Here is a 19,946-nt window from a genome sequence, read left to right as displayed (position 1 = left end):
TCAGATCTTAGGCAAGTTAACTCTGGTGCCTCAGTTTCCTCATATTTAAACCAGGCAAATATTGTGAATACAAATGAAGCCATATATGCAAAGCACTTAGAGCAGTATGGTGCTTATAGCCAACACACAACAGGTGTTAGCTTTTCTTGCATTGGGTGGTGACTGTTATTATGGAATCAGCAGACTCCGGGTATGACCATGTGAATTAAAAACCACCTGGCATTTTTATTCACCTCCAGAATCTTGACTATCCTGGATGAGTAATAAAAATGCCCCAGTACTCTGTCTGAATTAACAGTGCCTTGCTTAGTCTGTTGTCTTCCGTGCTTCTCGTACCCTTTCTCCTTCCTTCCCAAGGGTGGGAATTTTCACTGGCTTCACATTATTGTGTTCTGCATGATGGTCAAATTGGAGACCAGCTATTGTCCTGTCTAATCTGTTTCTAAAAGGTATGGCTTTAAAAATGGTGTGCATTTATGATGGTTAATTTTGTTGTACTTTGTTATTAAGAGGAGATGATGTTAATACCAAATGAGTAATAAAAAATCAATTAAAATCATTTAGGGAAATTAAAGTGCTGACAAGTTCATAATGGCTTTTCTGGTTGTTAAATGAGATTGACATGGATTAACACTGGGTAATAGACAGAAATGTGCTGAATTTACTGAAGTATATTTCCATTAAAATGACAGCTGTGTACAGGAGCCCTGCACCAGGCCGTTTGATTATGGGGCCCGTAAGTGTGAAGGATAGAACTAATCGAATAAGACAGTTTGTACTTTATTTTAATTAGGTAAATTCCCCTTCACGTTTTAATCACACAAACTTTGTCATGGATGGTGTAGAACCATGTAATCAGCCTATCTTATTGTCTAACTCAGGTTTCATTCTCTAAGTTATTTTTTCAAAATAAACTTAGTTTTAGCCTTTTGTATTAGATTGTATATGCAGAATTAAAAACTTTAATGAAAATAATTTGCCAGCTATCATTTCAGTGTTTGCAATTTTTGTATCATAGATTCCCACAAGCCATCTTTACATAAATATGCTGAAGAATCATATAGTACAATTTGCTGCATAAAATATAATCTGGTGAAAGGGACCTCTATCAGTGAAGGTGTTTAGTTCAAATAATAGCATTATTAGAGAAGCATATTAGAGAAGTCATAGGTTTATATAAATATCCTGCAGAAAATACAGAGTTCCCATATACTGTTCTATAATTAACATTTTGCATTGTGTGGTACCTTTGTTACAATTGATGAAACAGTGTTATTACAGTTGTACTGCTAACTCTGTAGATTACAGTCCTGTTCATTGTATTGTATAGTCCTATAGTTAAAAATTTTTTTTTAATTCTAGGAACATATATACAACCCAAAATTTACTGTATTAAACGCATTCAAATATATAGTTCTGTGTTGTTAATTATGTTCACAGTGTTGTGCTACCATCCATTACCAAAACTTGCCCATCACCCCAAAAAGAAACTCTATCTGTTAAGCATTGACTCTCCATTCCTTACCTCACCCTGGCCTCTGGTAACCTGTATTCTGGTTTCTGACTCTATGAATAATTTGCTTATTCTAATTATTTCATATCATTGAGGTTGTACAATATTTGTCCTTTTTTTTTTCTGGCTTATTTCATTCAACAGGTCTTAATGGCGGAATAATATTCCATTGAATAATCCATTGAATGGATATACCACATTCTGTTTATCCATTCATCTGCTGGTGGACACTTGTGTTGTTTTCACATTTTGGCAACTGTGAATAAACCACTATAATTGATTACAATTCTAGAATATGATTTCTGAAAACCAATAAAGCCTTTTTAGTTTCATGTGTTGATTGTTTTTTAAAATTTTTAATTTTTTTTTAATTTTTAAAGGAGCTTTAGATTACATAAATGATACATAAAAAAATAAGGGATTCACATATGCCCCTCTCTCCCTCTCCTTCCCACGTTCCCACATTAGCACTGTCCTTCATTAGTGTGGTATATTTGTTACAATTGATGAACACATTGAAGCATTGCTGCTAACCATGGACTACAGTTTACATTATAGTTTATACTCTGTCTGCACAGTTTTTAGGTTATGACAAAATATACAGTAACCTGTATCTGTCACTGCAGTTTCATGTAGGAAAACTCCAGTGTCTTGACAATGCCCCCATATTACATCTCTTCTTCCCTCTCCCATCCCTCAGAACCTCTGGTCGCCATTGCCTTTATATCAATGGTAAGATTTCTTTTTTTACTAGAATAATAATAAGTCTATAGTACAATAATAATGTCTATTCTAATCCATTGTTCATTCCCCAAACTTGAGAATTTTGGGATAGTGATGCCTACTCTGCTTCTCATTAAGAGAGAGCTTAGATACCATGGGGAAGATGGATGGAGCTATCTTGCTTGCAGTTGCAGACACTCTCTGTTCCTTGGGATAGGTATTGTCCATAATCTCCTTGTTAGTTGTCCTGGGTGAGTCCAATGAACTGGAGAGTAGGTGTTGTAACCCTGCTGAAATTTAGAGCTCCAGTGGCACATGAACAGACCAAAGATTTAAGTCTCTGGGACATAAATTTAACAAGGATAGTGCTAATTAATAAAAAGGTCAGAAGAGCTAGGTAGAGAGAACCTATAAATGAGTTAATGCTGTTACACCGAGGAGCATAGATTCCAAAGTAAAGCCCACTGACAGGTACTGAATTCCTGAGCTGTCTGCCCTACATATAGTTTCTGGATGTCTTTAGAGCCCTCAGGAGCCCTGCTATTTGAGGCACTGTTTACTGTGGCAGTCAATGAGATCCTCCTGAGACTTGCACAAGCATAACTTCTGGAATGATCTCCCAACTCACTTTGAAATCTCTTTGGTGTAAAAACTCATTTGTGTTTACCATTTCCCCCTCTTGGTCAAGGTCTTTTCCCAGATGCATTGCTAGTTGGCACTTGGTAATAATCCCTTGGTGTCAGGGAGGCTCATCCCCAGGAGTCATGTCCCATGCTGGGGGGAAGGTAGTGTATTTATATGCCAAGTTTGGCTTAGAGAGAGGCTACATTTGAGCACCAAAGGCTTTCAGGAAATTATTCTTAGGTATATGTAAAACTAGGCTAATTTTCAATTTCATAAGAAAAGGTTCACAAGTAAAATCATCAATATCAAAGGCCTGGTATTAATGATCTGTCTTCCCTTACTGGGCACTGCCCTTGCATTTGGAGGATTTTGCCGTATGCCATGTGGTTATAATGGGATTTGGATCTTTGTTGGTTCATTAGAGTTTTGCTTCACTAGGGTATTAGATGCATGAAGGTAGCAAATAATCAAGATTTATTATACTTGCAGGTTATAACCAGGTATTTATAGTCATGGAATTTTCTTCTACTTAAATGTACAGCATGTATAGCATACAGTTTTTTTGGTTGTGTAACTAGACATAATTTACGAAGTTTGTAGCAGCCTCTGAGATTTGAGTCAATAAATATTTTTTTATGTATGGCAATCTGCAAAATACTGTGCTAAACACAAGGAAGAAGCAAAGGTGAATTCTTAAAAATTATTCAAATTGGCCAATTTGAATAATAGTACAAAGCATTAGGAAGTCACTTCTAAAGAGAGGTGAAATAGTTTCAGTTGAGAAATCAGAGAAGACTTGACACTTGGCATTTGAGTTCAGTCTGAAATAAGAATTTTGGTGCATAGAAAATGGATGGAAAGGTCCTTTCTAGGCTGAATTGAGATTGAGCAAGGGCATAGAGGAGAGAGTCCATGTTGCACTCTGGGAGAACTTTGAGTAAAATATGGGGTGAATGGAGAGACGGCTTTATTTAGTAGGAAATGAGTTTGGAAACCCAGCACACCTGAGGAATGACACTCCTGTTAGTAGTATGTTACCTGTGGGACTGGGGCAGGGAGGACTCTACAGTAGCCGATAGGCCCCAGTTCACTTTAAAAAGTATCCAGGGAATCGCAGTTACTCCTGCTGGTGGGGTGAGGTCAGGGTCTTATCAAGCTGTGTTTCAGAAGACTTAGATGAGTGGGTGAGACCACTTCTTTGGAGTTAGGTGGAGCTGGTCCTAGCACTAGCTGCTGTGTAACTTCGCATAAGATACTTGCGGGAGAATAGCAGGGCTCCTGAGGGCTCTGGAGACACCCATGCCCTATGGTCAGGGCAGATAACTCCAGAGTTTGGTGCCTTGCCAGTGGGCTCTCTTTTGGAGTTTGTGCTTCTGAGAGTGACAGAGTTGGACTCAATTATGGTTTCCTTACATATGGCTCATCTTTCCCTTCTATTTGAACCTGTAGTTGGTACTGGAGTTGGTAGGTATACATCCAAGAGACTTGAATCTCTGGGCTGTCCATGTGCCAGCTGGGCCCAGAGCCTCAGCAGAGTTGCAACACCTACTCTCCAGTTCATTGGACTCATCCAGGACAACTAAAAAGGAGGTGAGGATTGACAACCTCCATACCAAGGAACTGAGAGAGTCTACAACTGCAAGCAAGAGAGTCCCATCCATCAGCCATGTGGAATCAAAGCCCCCTCTCAATTAGAGGTGGAGTGGACATCACCATCCCCAGAATCCTCAGGACTGGGGAATGAAGTATGGACTAGAATGGGCTTACTGGTATTCTACTCTAGACTTATTGTGATTCTAGCAGTGGAAGAAATTACAACATTGATGTGTAGGCACTGGCCACTGGAAGCTCTGGGGGCAGGAAGAGGGAAAAACAGGTGTAATATGGGGGCTTTTTCAGAACTTGGGAATTGTCCTGAATGACCTTGCAATGACAGATATAGGTCATTTTGTATTTTCCGATAGCACGCAGAATTGTGTGGGAGAGAGTGTAAACTACAATATGAGCTATGGCCCATGCTCAGCGGCAGTGCCCCAGGATGCGTTTATCAATTGCAATGACTCTGCCACACTAATGAAGGACATTGTTTTGAGGGAGGGTGTGGGAGGTGTGGGGAGTGGGGCATATGGGAATCCCTATATTTCTGGTATAACATTTATGTAATTTAAGTATCTTTTAAAAGACAAAAGAAAATATTAAAAAAAAAATACTGGTGGGAGAGTGATCACTGGAGTCCAGTTCTTCCCCCTGCTATGGAGTTATACTTTCACAGCCTGTTGCATCTCCCCTTGGCCATGTGACTCGCATTTGCTGATGAGCTATTAAGGGATGTTCCGCTATCAGAGGCCTGGCCATACTTGGGCTAGTACCCAGGTGAGTCGCCCTGAGAAAATGTGCTCTGGCGCTGCCGCCCCTTTACCTGGGCCCCGGAGTGAGATATGTAGAACAGACGGCAGCTTCAATAGAGAGCCACGTGCTGCCGAGCACAGCCCAGATCATCCGAGCCTCAGCCATGCGTGCGGGCTCAGCCAGCATGCAGAATCATGACAGAGGAAAAGAAATAGAACCCCTGAGATGTTGGGTCCCGTTATGTAGCATTCTTATGGCTGCAGAGCTCTAACACAGCGGAACCTCTTTGTACCTGTTTTCCTCCTCTGTAAACTGGGAGCACTGTCCCCTTCTTTTCCTTTGACTCATAGTAAGCAAGAAATACATTGTCGCTATTTTAATAATTAGAATATATACATACACATAAAGGACACACTTTCTGCACAGTGGGGAATTAACCACATAAAGAGGAAGAAAAGAAAGGTACTTAATGCTGTATTGTTACTATTAGTGTCTACTGTAAATCAGTTATTCTGATGCTTCCTGTTTACTATTCAGCATGTGTTCCTGGGTGTCTGCTGTGTGACCAGATTGGATGTACAGTGATGAGACAAAACAGACATGGGAGCTGGCATGGGGCTTCAGTGACTGTCACCTGTTTAGTCTGAACATTAACCTGCAAGGTGCCTTATTTTGCAATAAGAAGACCAAAGGCTCAGGGAATATGTCACTTAGCCAATATATCCAATACAGATACCTGGCTATTTCCACTCCCAGTGCTGCCTCTCCAGGGACACGGGAGAGATGGTATTGACTGCATTTCTCTGAGATGCAGCTTAGATGGGATTCTCTGGATGACTGTTAATCAATGGGCTAATAAAATGGAAATTTATCAATATAAACTTTAAATGCAGAAATAGTTATTAATAAATTAATGCATAGAGCTTTCAAGTGTGTACATTTTAAATAGCCAACAACACTTCCCAGGAATGAAGTTAAAGGAGCCAGTTCTCACTCAAGGTTCTTGCCAGAAAATAAATCTATCATACCTGCCTGCTAATAATCGATTAGTTGCATAGTACAGCGTGAAGTTGGCCTAATGTTTGTACATAATCGAAATACTGAAAAGTTTATTTTATGTATTCCAACCATGGCTTTGGGTTTCCTCCCACTTCTTGGATAGTCGTCGATTAGTTTTACGTGTTAGTGTTCTTGTGCTTGTTTATACTTTGAGAGAGAAGGACCCTGTTTGTTACTGAGGATAGCAGCCATCTTTGTGGAGAATATATTGTGTGACTTGCTTGTTTAAAATTTACTTCTATAATGAGTCATCACTTAGTACACTAAGGGCACAGAGCTTATATGTATGGCACGTGTATAAACCTGTGTAACCACAATCCACATCAAGCTCTATACTATTTCTTGTACCCCAGCAAGCTCCCTTGTACATCTCCCCTACCCATGCCTTTCTCTCCCCCAAGAAAACCACTATACTCTTTTCTGTCATAGAATTGTTTTGCCTGTGCTTGAACTTCACATGAACAGAACATGTCTGGCTTTTTTTTTTCCGGCTGCACATTATGTCTGCAGTTGTTTGTTTTTTTTTTTTAATTGCAGTGAAGTACTGCATTGTATGAATAGTCTGCCATTTCTACGAGGGGCTTTTGAGGTGTTTCCAGATTTTTGGCAATTATGCTTACTGCTACGATAATTTTTGCATGTAATTTTTGATGAACTTAAATATTCATTTCTTTCAGTATATACACTTAGGAATGAAATTGCTGGGTAACAGGGTGTATATGTTGTGCTGAACAATTTTCCAGAGTGGTTGTACCAATTTATACTGCTGTCAGTGTATGATAGTTCAGATTCTCTGTATTCTTTTGTTTTGGTTTTAAAACATTGTGGTCATGCCCTCTTAAGACATTTATGGAGTTGGGTAAGTGACTGTACTGACGGTAATAATTATTACATGCTGTCCTCTTAGGATTACATTCTTGGTTTTCATGCTTTTCCCAGCAAGCCCTGTCTGTAAGTTGCCAGAGACTGTTCTCATATGGCGTTCTGCTCTAACGTTCAAAATGTTTGGTTGCTCAGCTTGAGTTAATGTGCTTATAATTGTATTTGGTTCTTTCTGGTCAGGGCCTCAAAACCACGTGTTTTTTTTTTAAACAAGTCAATTTAGTGATACGTTTAATAAAACATATATCCATCCAAACTGTATAATCAGTGGTATTCGGTGTAATCACATATTTGTGCATTCATCAATTTATTCTTAGAGCACTTTCATTATTCCAGTAATAATACTAATAAAAAACAAAACTCATCACCTCTCTCTCTACGTTCCCCTGTTGTACATAGCTGCTGCTGTTTCCTTCTCTCTAGTATATTGGTATTGATATTTTGTAAAAACAATCTTATACATGCAATATCACCCTTATTCATGTTTTACATGAGGTTTTACTATCTTACATATTCCCATGTTAGTTTTTAGCTTTCCTACTAGTAATATACATGACTTTAAACTTTCCCTTTGAACACATATGTAATAGCTCTGCTAGTTAGAAACACAATGATATGCTTTCACTACTTGATTTCCAAAGATTCACAGACAACTTTTTTAACAGTTCTGCACAGATTAACCCTCAGCTATCGCTCAGTCCTACAGTATTTGCCCTTTTGTGTCTGGCTTACTTCACTCAGCATCATGTCCTCCAAGTTCATTCATGTTCAGAGGTGTTTTTTGAGGCCAGATTTTGTACTAAGGAAATAGAGCTACTCTGCCTTGAAACCACTTTTCACTGTCTTCCTTTGCGCTCCACCAAGGGAAACTCGTTAGTTGCCGTGATATTTGCATGTTTGTGACAATAGCAGAAAGGAGGGCCTGGCCCTAGCACTGTCCCTTTTACGAGCACCCTAACACCACCAGAAATTTAGCTTGACTCGTAACTTTTTTTCATTTACAACTGTAGCGTGGGGTCTCCCTCTGCTATGTGTTTTACTCCCACATAAATATGATTTGTCCGGCTTTCGTCTTGCCCGGGCTCTGCAGGGCCCCAGGTTGCTCTCCTTATCTCTGGGAATCTCCCGGCAGGCTGTGCTGCTCACACGCATTCACATCCGGGTCCTCGGGGCTGAGGAAATGGCGCCGCTGCGCCTCTGGGTGAGATTATTCCCTAGGCTCCCAGTGCCGCCTTCTGCGGGAAGCGGAGTTCAGAGCGGCTTTGTCCTCCCCTTGGCTTTGAGTCCAGAACCTTCCTCCTCTGCAGTCTGGGCGTTGGGGCGTGGGGTGCGGTAAGCTCGCCTCCCCCCCCCCCCAGGCGCCTTGCCTTGGGCTCCTCCGCCCTCTTCTGGGGGGTTGATTCCGAAATGAGGAGGCAGAACGCCCGGATGGCCGGTGGGGGGTTCCTTGGCGGAGGGCGTGTGGAAGGCGACGAGGGGCGCCCGTGGCCCCGTATTTCAGTGTTTCGTGGCTGTGGGTACTTGGTGGTCCAGCTTAGTCCTTTGTGCGTGTGCTACATTTTTTCCCCTTAAAGAGAAGGAATGGGTAGTGGAGAACTGGGGCATTGTTTGTCGAAGGGGAATTAAGGGGAACAGAATCTTGGGATTTTACACTGAAAAACCAAAATGGGCACCCGGGCAAGGCAGGCGACTCAGGCAGCCCGAACGACTTGCCAGCCCCTCGCTGCCGACGTCACCCCCGCACCAGGCCTCATTTTCCAGCTGTTTTGGAGCACTGGGCGCACAACCGAGAGCCAGCCCTGGCCTGGGGGCAGGCACCTCCTCCGCAGCTGCGGGGCTGGGGTTTCTGCTTGGGGGGCCACGGCCCTGGCACCTGTGCCTGTGAGGACAGCCTCTTGGCTCTGAGGGTAGAAGGCTGGGACTCAGCATGTGTTTTGGGCAGAAGGAAGAAACTGAGGCTGAGTAGACCAGAGGCCTGTAGGGACTTGACTCCTTTAAAGGAAAAGCTTTTCTTGGAGAGTCCTAACCACTGGCCTTCACCTCTGTTAGAAACCAGTCTTTTATGTCCAGAAAAAGGGTGCTCTCCTGACCACCCCTCAGGCATGCAGGCCGCTGAGGATGTGAAAAGTAAAGATGAATTTATTTTTCAATGTAACGGGCTTCATTGAAACTGTATTTTTTGTTCCCCTAAAGGATTTGTTTTAAAAAGGGCTATCTTTAGCCTTCTAATTGTTGTGATATCAATCAGAATGAGTAGGATGTTTTCTAGCCCTCTTTAAGACCAGTGTTATGTGCATCACAAAAATTGATTTTTGGGGGGTTGGGGCATAAAGTCTGGAGGGAACACACAATTTTAAAATTTTAGATTAAAAACAATTTTATCTCATGTCTATTTTTTTGCTAGCATATATAGTAGCATCCTATGTGCAGTCTGCAGTTCCAAAAATAGAAAGGAATACTTGGAAATGGCTGTTATTTGTTATTGGAGAAATTGAGGCTCAGAGGTCACAAAAGTGCTGAGTTTTGCTTAACTTTTTACACAATTAATTTTTTCTGTATTTAGGCCTAGGGAAAGTTTGGGTAATGTTAAAAAAGGATAAACAAGGCAGTTTCCAAGTGTATATCAAATATTTAAATTTGCTTTATACTCCAATTAATAAGTTCTTTAGTAATTAGTTCAGGGTCCATTTTTTTTATATTATAATTTTTCAAATTAAATTTAAATTTGATTTCTACTTTAGGCAGTGGTGAACTAGCTTGTTGCAAATCAGTCCACCTGCAAGGACAACTAGAAAAACAGAAAAACTAAGATAACAAAACACCTGTTTTCAAACACATTGAAGAGCTACCAATACAACAAGGACTGTGTAGCAAATATTTAGGAAGAAGCCCAGAGAAGTGAGCCTGACACTTGTCACCATGTTTACCTTTGAGGCATGTGCCTATTCACACTGAGCAAAGCGTCTAGCAGTGTCACGAGGGTTGAAGAACAAAAATGAACTCAGAGCCTACCAAGAATAAGCATCTCTGGTAAACCCATCATGCTTTCATTTGGAATTCATAACTGATTATAATCTAAGAATAAGAGTAACCTCAGAATAGACCAGCTCTCACAAAGACAGAAGCCTAGCACCCTTAATAAATTAAAGCAATCTGTCTATACCCCAACAACCTGCCAGAAACAAAAGTAAAATCCTCTCTGGAGAACTATAGCATTATCTTGAGCCTCAAATTATCTTTAACTTTTTTTATGTACAATTGCTAACCTTCAGTGAAAAATAGGTATGGCAAAGAACAAGAATTGACTGAAAACTGAGATGAAACAGACAGCAGAAACATCCCCTATTATTGGGTTGCCCTGTTTTATTGGAGTTATTAAATCCAGACTTTAAAATATCTATGACCCCTATATTCAAACAAGATGGAGAATTGCATCCAAGCATTGAAAACTATAATAAAGAACAAAATTCTGGATCCCAATAATTTTAAGTAACAAATGAAGAACTCAGTAGTGTGTTTAACCATAGTTTAGATAGAGCCAAAGAGAGAAATAGTAAGAAAATAGATTAAAATAATTTCTAGGCTAAAGCATGAAGATAAAAAAGAATTAGGAAAAAGCGTCAAACAGAAAAGAGCGTTAGTGGCACAGGGGATATAGTAAATAGATCTATTTATGTATTTAGTGTCCCATAAAGAGATGGGAGAGGGACAGGGGAAAAGGGAAAGAAATATTTGAGCAGATAATGGCTGAAAGTATGTACCATGAAAATATTAATTAAAGAGCAACTATATTATCAGACTAAGTAGACTTTGGGGTAAGAATTTTTACTAGATAAAAAGAAATATAGCTATTCTAAATATGTAGGTAAGTAATGGCATAGCCTAAATATATATAAAGAAAAAAACAACTGAAAGAAGAAATAGACAAAGCTGTAGTTGGAGATTTTAATACCCATCTCTCAGTAATTGATATAACAGGTAGACCAACAGTTCTACTAGTCATGGGCCCTTTATACTCTTAAATATTATTGAAGTCTCCAAGCAGCTTTGTTTATGTAGGTTATATTTGTGGATATTTACTGTATTGTTCAGTATTGTTATCTATATAGATATACATAAAACTGAGAAATTTAAAAATATTTATGGATACATTTTAAAAAGTAATAAATCCATTACATGTTTGACATAAATAATGATCAAAGCATATAATGAGAAGAAATGTCATTATTTTACATTTTTGCACCTTTTGTTAATGCTTGGCTTAATAGAAGGTAACTGTATTTTCACATATGCTTCTGTGTTCACTGTACTTCAATATGTTGTTTTGGTTGAAGTATATGAAGAAAATCTTCCCTCACATCTACAGATGTATAGTTAGAAAAGGGAGGGATATCTTAATAGCCTTTTCAATAATTGTGGGTATTCTTTGATACACCAAAGCTTGGCAAGTATAGTTTCTTAAAGGATATTTGCAAAGTAAAGTGTGAAACCATGTCACTGAATTTTTCATACAACATTATATTACAATTCACTGGTCTTTCTTGCACTTTGATCTTTTACTCATGAATGGTTTTGTAACACCATACATTGGTATTCTGGAAAATATTTATTCATTAAGTTATGCAGATCTTCCAAATGTTGGCATACTTCATTGTATGATATAAAAATCACCACCAATGTCATTAGAAAATATTGAGTATGTTAAAATGAGGAAAATTCGCTTAATGAGAAAACATCAAGTGTATAAAAGGCAAGCCACAGAGTGAGAGATGTTTGTAATATATACAACTGATAAAGATCTGATATCTAGCATATATAATGAACTTCAAAATAAATGATGATATACACAACTCAATAGAAACATGGGCAAAAGACTTAACAAATTCTTCACAAAATTGGATATTCAAGTAGCAGTTTGCATATAATTGAAAATAAATATGCAAAAAGCTGTTTAACCTTATTCATCAAGAAAATGCAAGGAATTAAAACCACAATGAGGTAGCAATATCATTTCACTCCCCCCTCCCCTGAATTCCTAGAATTAAAAAGACTGATGATATCAATGTTGACAACACCAAAAGATGACCAGAACTCTCAAGCTCTGTTGGTAGGAGTGTAAATTGATACACTAGCTTGAAAAACATAGTCAAAAAGTGAATATTTTTATTCCATTTCCAGGAATAAAACCAACAGAACTGTGGTACATATATACATCAAATGACATGTCCAAGAATATTCATGGCAGTATTTCTGACACCTTCTAACTGGAAACAACCCAGACCCTGCAGTTAGAGACTAGAGCAGCAGCTTGTGGTATGTCCTTACAACATGGCAGTCAGTAGAACTCCATGCACAGTGTGGCTACAGCTCACAGTGTTGAGTGAAAGAAGAGTACTGGTATATGATTTCACTTTTTATCAAGGTCTAAAATAGGCATAATCTATTATGTAAAAAGTCAGGATAGTGGTTATCTGCAGGGGGGTAAAGAAATCTGGAAGGGATCCTCTGTAGCTGTGTTAAAGTCCTTTGATATTTGTGTTTCTGTAGTTTAATATTGCCACGGTAATCTACAAGCGTTGGCTGTGTTATTGATGTTTCATTGAGGAAGTCACAGAGCCAAAAGTAACCAGCACGTAGAAGGTACTGTAAAGGAACCGGCTAGCGGCACTGCCAAGGGTTCATTTCCTTTTCCTGGTATTTGTGTGTGTGTCTGTGCATGCACACGCTCATCTGCACAACACGAGCACCTGCTAAGGGGTGGAGGGTGAGGAATGCAAGGGAGCCACGCTGTCCTAAGCTGTGGTAATGCCCCAAGGGGGTGTCGCTCTTCAGATCATGGGGAGGGAGGTGAGGGGTGGATTTGTTGGGGAGGCTTTGTGTTTCTCCTTCGCCTAGCTCAGCACCTGTTGTGTGTCATTTTCCTATGGGTTGCCTTTAGGTAGAGCATTGACATAACCACAAAATATTTCCATTTTTCAGAGCCTGATTTAAGAATGATGGTTAGTTTTCTTAAACTGTGGCATTCCAATATCATCATTTAGCAGCTGAAATGGACTGACCTGTACAGAGATCAACAGGTTTTGATCATTGCCCTTGATTCATTGGCTGTGAACTCTTCCCAGGGAAACTTGCTCTGATTCAGCTAGTGCTGTAGAGTTCACACAGCACCTTTCCCATCCCTTACCTCACTGGATTTAACAGCATAACTGTGAGGGAGCTATTAACCGCATTTCACACATGAGGAAACCTCAAGGAGAAGTAGGTTCCCTTTTCCATCTTCCATGTGGCTGGGATTTGTCACAGTTCTCCCAGACTTATTTCTCATGGGTCTCCATAAAATAAAAACAAGCAAAATCACTGTAATTATAATGGCAATCCATCTGTTCATGATTCTTTATGTTTATGAAGATTGTTGATATTGCTTAAATATACCATGTTTATTTATTTTTAATTGTTATAAATGCATTGCAAACAAATGTAAAGCCTACTTGAGCCATTTTAATCATGGAGAGAGTTTTCCCCTTAAGCTCTGTCCCGAGGCCAGCCCATGCCTTTTGCTGTATATGTCTTTCCTTTTGCTCTCTGTCCATGGGTTAGGCTGCTTATCACAGTGGGTGACTGAAAAGGAAGCCCATGCCTATTTGAATGAGCACAAAGAGCAGGCTGCTCTGCTGCCCTCTTTAGTTTAGAAAAGTTGAGGCCAGTCCTCTTATCTTGCCTCCTCTTACTGGATTTCTGCTACAAAGTGGGGCTGGCTGCCTTAGCTGAGTGCCTCGGGAGACCACCACTCAGTCCTGAAGATTCACTCTGACGCACTTGAGCTGAGTGATTATGGAGTTTGCTCATGGACTTGGCAAAGTGGGACTTGAGATATCCCAAGACCATGAATATGGATGTGTTTTTTTCACATCTTTGGTAAATATTAACCTAAGTTGTTTAGATAATATTAACAGTTAACTAAACTTGCAATATGCACCCACACATAATATCAGTCATGAAGGAAATGCACGGCAGGGGAGAAGAGAATAGCAGAGCATGGTAAAATCTCACTTTCTCCCCAGCTTCCAGTCCACATAAGACAGTTCAGCCTTTGACCAGTGATCACCTGGTTTGGTGCATGTGGAACAAGTGTCCTTAGGTAGTGAACCTGCTCCAGGTGTGGCCACACGAGGCACCTGTACCCCAGGGTAATAAGCATCTCTTTGGGGGAATTCTTGATATTTAAGCCTATAACTTAACCTTAGTTAAAGTTTCTTTTCTTCAGATAGGACTAGGACATTCTAAAGCCCTACCAAATAATAGCTCCTTAATTAGCACCAGCTGGAATAATTAATTCAACTGTTGTTAACCCTTGTGTCTTTACTTTTTGCTTTTTAGACAGTATTGAAGTCTCATTCCAGCCCTTCATCTGAGATAATAATGAAAAATCTTCTAAAGTCTCTGATCATTTTGACCTTTTCCATGACAAAGTGGCTGGCTTTTCCACCATAAGATGCCTCTGCCTCTCCATCATAATGCTCTAGCTGGAAGGCTTAGGTGGAGTGGTAGGGATGCCTCTCAAAGCTCAAATGCTTCCAGAAAGATTTGCGAGGTTATCTTTAAAAGAAATGGAATCAAATGACTGTCTGTCTGCATTTTCATTCAAAGGCTGTGGCAAGAACTTGATAAAGTTCAGCATCCTGTCCTGAATGTGTGTGTGTGTGTGTATGTATGTATGTATGTATGTATGTATGTGGTGACCCAGGAACAGGTAGTTCTTTAGCATAATAAAGACTATTTATTGGAACCCAGGATGGGGAAACACCAGAGAGGATCATTAAAGTCTCAGTGGGGAAGTGGATTTGGCTCAACAGATAGAGCGTCCACTTACCACATGGGAGGTCCAGGGTTCAAACGCAGGGCCTTCTGACCTGTATGGTGAACTGGCCCAGTCGCAGTGCTGATGCTTGCAAGGAGTGCCGCCCCATAAGGAGAGCCACCCTGTATGAAGAAAGCGCAGCCTGCCCACGTGTGGTGTCGCACACACACAGAGCTGACGCAACAAAAAGAGGCACAGATTCCCGGTACCACTGACAAGAATCCAAGCAGACATGAAAGAACACACAGGAATGGACACAGAGAGCAGACAACAGGGTGGGGGGAGAGAAATAAATAAAAAATCTTAAAAAAATAGCCTCAGGGACTAGTCTTCTATTATTTGAAGGTAACATCTGTTCCAATCCCAAATAATTCTCAAGAAAACTGTTGGACAAAACAGAAAAGGTGAGCTATAATATTAAAAAAAAAAAAAAAAAAGCCTGTGGACAGGAATAAGTTCCCTCTCACACACAAGAAAAACTCCAGCCATGCTGGTTCTTCCCCCAGGAAAGCGCTCGGCTGTGCTTGGAGGTTCCTGCTGCTCCCTTCTCTGAGTGCCAGTGACCTCCCAGGCATGAGGCAGGTGGATATGCTGGTCTCCAGTGCAGCCCAGGCCTGCTACGGGCTTTCATATGGAGTTTTAAAACGGGAATAATTATGTCCTGATTCACTGGTTTAAAGCAGTGCTGCTCAAACTTTGACAAGCTTGTGAATCACCTGGGAACCTTGCTAACATGTCACTTCAAATTTGGTAGCTCTTTGGTGGGGTCTAGTAGTCTGTGTTTCCTTAAACGGTCAAGGGTCTGTCTAAACAAAGCCAAAGCTGATAAACTGGTTCTTCGTGGCCAGGAATGTTTTCAGAATCAAAGACGATGTCCCTTCCTTTTAGACAGAGAACAATCTGTGGGAACCAGTTCTGAGCATCTGTTTAGAGAAGTTAAGTAAGTTGGAGGCTAGGGGATGGTAATGAAGAAGTAAACTATTATGGTAAATGAAGAAGTTAGTTGTAAATTCGTGGGAGGTCCTTTTGTATGAGGGCAAATCCCCAGATTCACACAGGTACAGCGTCCGAGGAAGGTGAAAACCCGTGCTTTTGGAGAGGACAGGCCTGTGTTTAAATCCCAGCTGCATTCTTACCTGGGCTGGCTGAGAACGGTGCATCAGAGCCGCCTGGGGGGAGGCTTGTCAAGGCACAGGCTGCTTGGTCCCCTCCTCAGGGTTTCTGACTCAGGACGTTTGGTGCGAGCTGGAATTTCCAGTTAAGTTCTCAGGTGACGCTGATGCCGCTGGTCTGGGGACCTCACTCTGACCAGGGCAGCTCACACCTGCAGTGTCAGCCTCTGTGAAATGGGTACAAGAATTCCCATCTTGACGTTTCATCATGAGGATGGAGATAACATGTACGAAGTGTCAATAATGGGTAGCCACTGCTACTGTTTCTGTAATTGTATTTATACCCTTTTTTTTTACTAAGTTTAAATAATTTAAAAAATATTTAAACTATGGACAAAGTTTGTGCTAGGGACTATATGTGCTTAAAGAAATATAAGATGGATGAGATCCTTCCCTGAAGGAGTTTATAATATAGTGAGTGACATAAAAAATGTATACGAATAAAGCACAGAATGTGATCATCAGGATAGTAGAAACACACGGAAAAACATGTATCTTTTAGTTTTAGTTCCTAGTTCCCCGGCTGCTAAGACACATACCATACAATATAACGGGCCGGCTTAACAATGGGAATTTCTTGGCTTCTGGTTTCAGAGGCTGGAAGGCTGGCTTCCTCCCGCGGTCAGTCTCTCCTGGCTGCCAGCAATCTTTGGGGTTCCTTGGCTTTCCCATCACGTGGCCATGTACATGGCATCTTCTTTCTCCTCTGGGTTCCGTTGGCGTCTGGCTTCTCTCTCGTTCTGACGTTCACTCTGCCTATAAAGGACTCCAGCAGTTAGGTTAATTAGGTTAACCCAATAAGGTGATCCATTAGGGCCACACCTTAACTGTAGTACCATCTTGAAGAGCTCTTATTTACAATGGGTGCCTGGTAGACCAAAACCCAGAACTTGCCCAAACTGGGGTACACAATTTAGTCCCCCAAAACTGTTAGAGAGGAATTATTTTTATTAATAGCTGAGGGATCAGGAGTGCTTCTTGGAGGAACTGTAATTGTACCCAACATTAAGGAATGAGTAGGATTTGGCATGCAGGGATGGGTGAGCAGGGATTTCCTAATGGAGAGGGGCGTGCTCATCCATGGGGATGATCACACTGTGATTTGGGTATAGAAAAAGGTTGCTTTCAGTTGACAGCAGGGTGTTTTAGGAGGAGGTGGTAGAGATGGATAAGATAATGAAGCTGGGCTGGACTCAAATCAGAGGCCTTTGAATTCTTAAATTTGCTTCTCTCCCCCTAAGCCTTCAAAATTTAAATGAAGTTTTGAAAAACTCCCAAAGACTATACTTTTTCAACAGAACCCCCATTTCCTGAGCATTCCTACAGAGCCAAAACACTTTATTATCTGGCCCTTTGCAGGAGAAATGTAGACTCCTGGTCTAAAGCAGTGGTTCTCTGATGTTCTCTCAACTCTAGAGTACGTCACAATCAGCAGAGGGCTTGTTAAAACACAGCTTTCTGGGTCCCACCCCCAGAGTTTTCAGTTCAATGGCACAGGTATCGAAATTTGCATTTCTAACAAATTCTTAGGTGATGCTGAGGCTGCTGGTTCTGGGGCCACACTTTGGGAACCTCTGGTCTAAAGCGGTGCTGCTCAAATTTTAGTATGCTTGGGAATCATCCCGGGCTCTTGTTGAAATGCAGCTTTTGAGTCCACAGAGCTGGGTGCTTATTCTCTTTTCTGTGGCTTACTTAGTATTTTATATTACTTTATGTGAGTATCTTAATTTGAGCCTTGAATTTTTAATTAAGTTAAGAAGTTCAAACAATTTACAGGCCATTTTTCTCTTCTTCAAAGACAACAGTTCATTTTCACAGTATATTTATGCAATAAAAAATTATTGAGCATGATGATATTAGCTATTTTTCACTGACCAAGTAATTTTGCTCTCACTCTGATCTCCAAAATCTATGTATGCTCCAGAAGTTGGGGACTTTACATCTGAGTGTTCACTAAGCCACTATTTATTGACTTAAATGTCCTCAGAAGAATTAATATGCTACTTTAGGTGATGGACAGAAATGTTTTCAAATGATCCTACATGACCTTAATAAATGTAAATAACCTTCCTATTTGAAGGTGTTCAGGCTCAGGCTAAAGGGTGGAAAGTACAGGGAAGCAAGTTTTGGTTCTATATAAGAAGTAACTTTCTAATTCTTTACAGTTGTTTAAAAATAGAATGGATGTCTTTTTAGATGGTGACATTCCCTACAATTAGATGTGCTCAAGAATGGCAGACAGCTAGCTGCCAGAAGGTTCCATAGGTGGGATTCCTCTCTTTGGAAGGAAAGGAGGCCTGTTGATGTCTAAGATTTCTTCCTTATTCTGCTATGGCTTATTTCTTTCATTCCTTGAAACAGCCGCTTCACTTGAGTTTAGATGTTGGAGGTAACATATTTTAGAGGACTATGGTGGACTTGTGATGTGTAGTTTTCATAGTGGTGATGTTAGCCATTGCTCGCTTCACAGGTGGGAGAAGGAAAGGAACCAGCATTTCCTCTGCTTTACGGCTTTACATATTATAGCAGATGATCACTCTCCACTGCACCATCTTGAGGTTTTAGGTAACAGACTCATTCAGATCCCGAGTACAGGTTGGGAACCTCCCACCCGCACCCCTTTGGCCATCCGTGGGTCCCCCAGTGGACTTAAAAAAGTTGTTCTGGAATGGTTCCCAAATGGTCAGCCTTGAAAATTGCATTAATAACTTTGAGCTTCATTTTCTTACTTTGTAGAGCGTGTATGTATCTAGATATCTACATATCTAGATACAAAAGAGCTTGTGTATGTGTAGTAGGCTGTGGGTGTTCAACCTTTTTATTAAACTGAGGGGACAACTTGTTTTTCAGTCTCTGCTGGATAGGAAGTGTTCATCTGCCCATTTTGTGCGAGGGCTGACTTCCCTTCCCCAGGGTAGAAAAGAATGTAAACATCTCTTCTCCCCTCCATTGGGTGCAGGTAGCTTTCAGCAGTGAGAACCAGCTTCACTGTAATGTCATCTGGACTATAACAAGTGCAAATCCCTCTATAGCCTGGGGCCCTGGCTTCCAGAATTCTTTTCACATTCTCCTTTTCTTCCTGTATCTCAGTTTTTGCCCAGCTTCTCACCACTACCTCACCCACCTTGATATCTTTTCATTACAGTTCCCCATTCTTAATTTTTCTTAACAAGGCATTGCATTTCCCCAAATCGTATGATTCAGAAACCAAGGGTAGGGATTGCAAGTAGGCAATGCCTATTGACAGAGCCTTTGGTACTGGCCAGGGTGGAGGGCACTTAACTGAAGGGTTATGGAGTTGAGCGTAGCAGGCTCGTGTGTGGGAGTGCATGGTAGCAAGTGCCAGGAGGAAATTTGAAAATAAAATCCATGATGCATTTCTTATTTCCTGTCACTAAATTATACTCAGTTTTCCTTTTCTAGAAATGTAAATTTATTTGATATTTTTAGTAATTGATTATAATAGAAGTATGTTTTTAAAAATAAGTAATGCAACTTGGTACAAAGATCATATATAGGCAAAGTTATTGATCTGCTTTTTCCCATGCAATACAACATCCTTGAGATATAATCAGTGATAACTGCCTAGAATAGATCTTTCCAATTTTTTCTACTTTCTCCAACAAATAGATGTTTGTTTTTAAAATCCATGAGCATGGAATGTCCTTCCATTAATTTAGGTCATCTTTGATTTCTTTTAGCAATGTATTTTTATGTTTCTGTGTTCATGCCCTTTACATCCCTGGTTAGATTTATTCTGAGATTA

The 19,946-nt window shown here is 40.4% G+C and overlaps 1 protein-coding gene and 1 long non-coding RNA gene across 3 annotated transcripts in view; both read left to right on the top strand.

Annotated features, from left to right (window-relative positions):
* Positions 1-19,946, top strand: part of MTUS2 (microtubule associated scaffold protein 2) — a 560,413-nt gene that overhangs the window by 83,985 nt on the left and 456,482 nt on the right. The gene's annotated exons all lie outside the window — the stretch shown is intronic.
* Positions 9,902-16,066, top strand: LOC139436482 (uncharacterized). Its single transcript, XR_011645742.1, has 3 exons — positions 9,902-10,180; positions 12,698-12,790; positions 14,528-16,066. It is a non-coding gene; the product is annotated as an uncharacterized lncRNA (long non-coding RNA).

The sequence above is a fragment of the Dasypus novemcinctus genome, chromosome 15 (genome assembly GCF_030445035.2).
Source record: "Dasypus novemcinctus isolate mDasNov1 chromosome 15, mDasNov1.1.hap2, whole genome shotgun sequence".
Taxonomy (NCBI): domain Eukaryota; kingdom Metazoa; phylum Chordata; class Mammalia; order Cingulata; family Dasypodidae; genus Dasypus; species Dasypus novemcinctus.
This window is presented reverse-complemented; position numbering and strand designations above follow the sequence as displayed.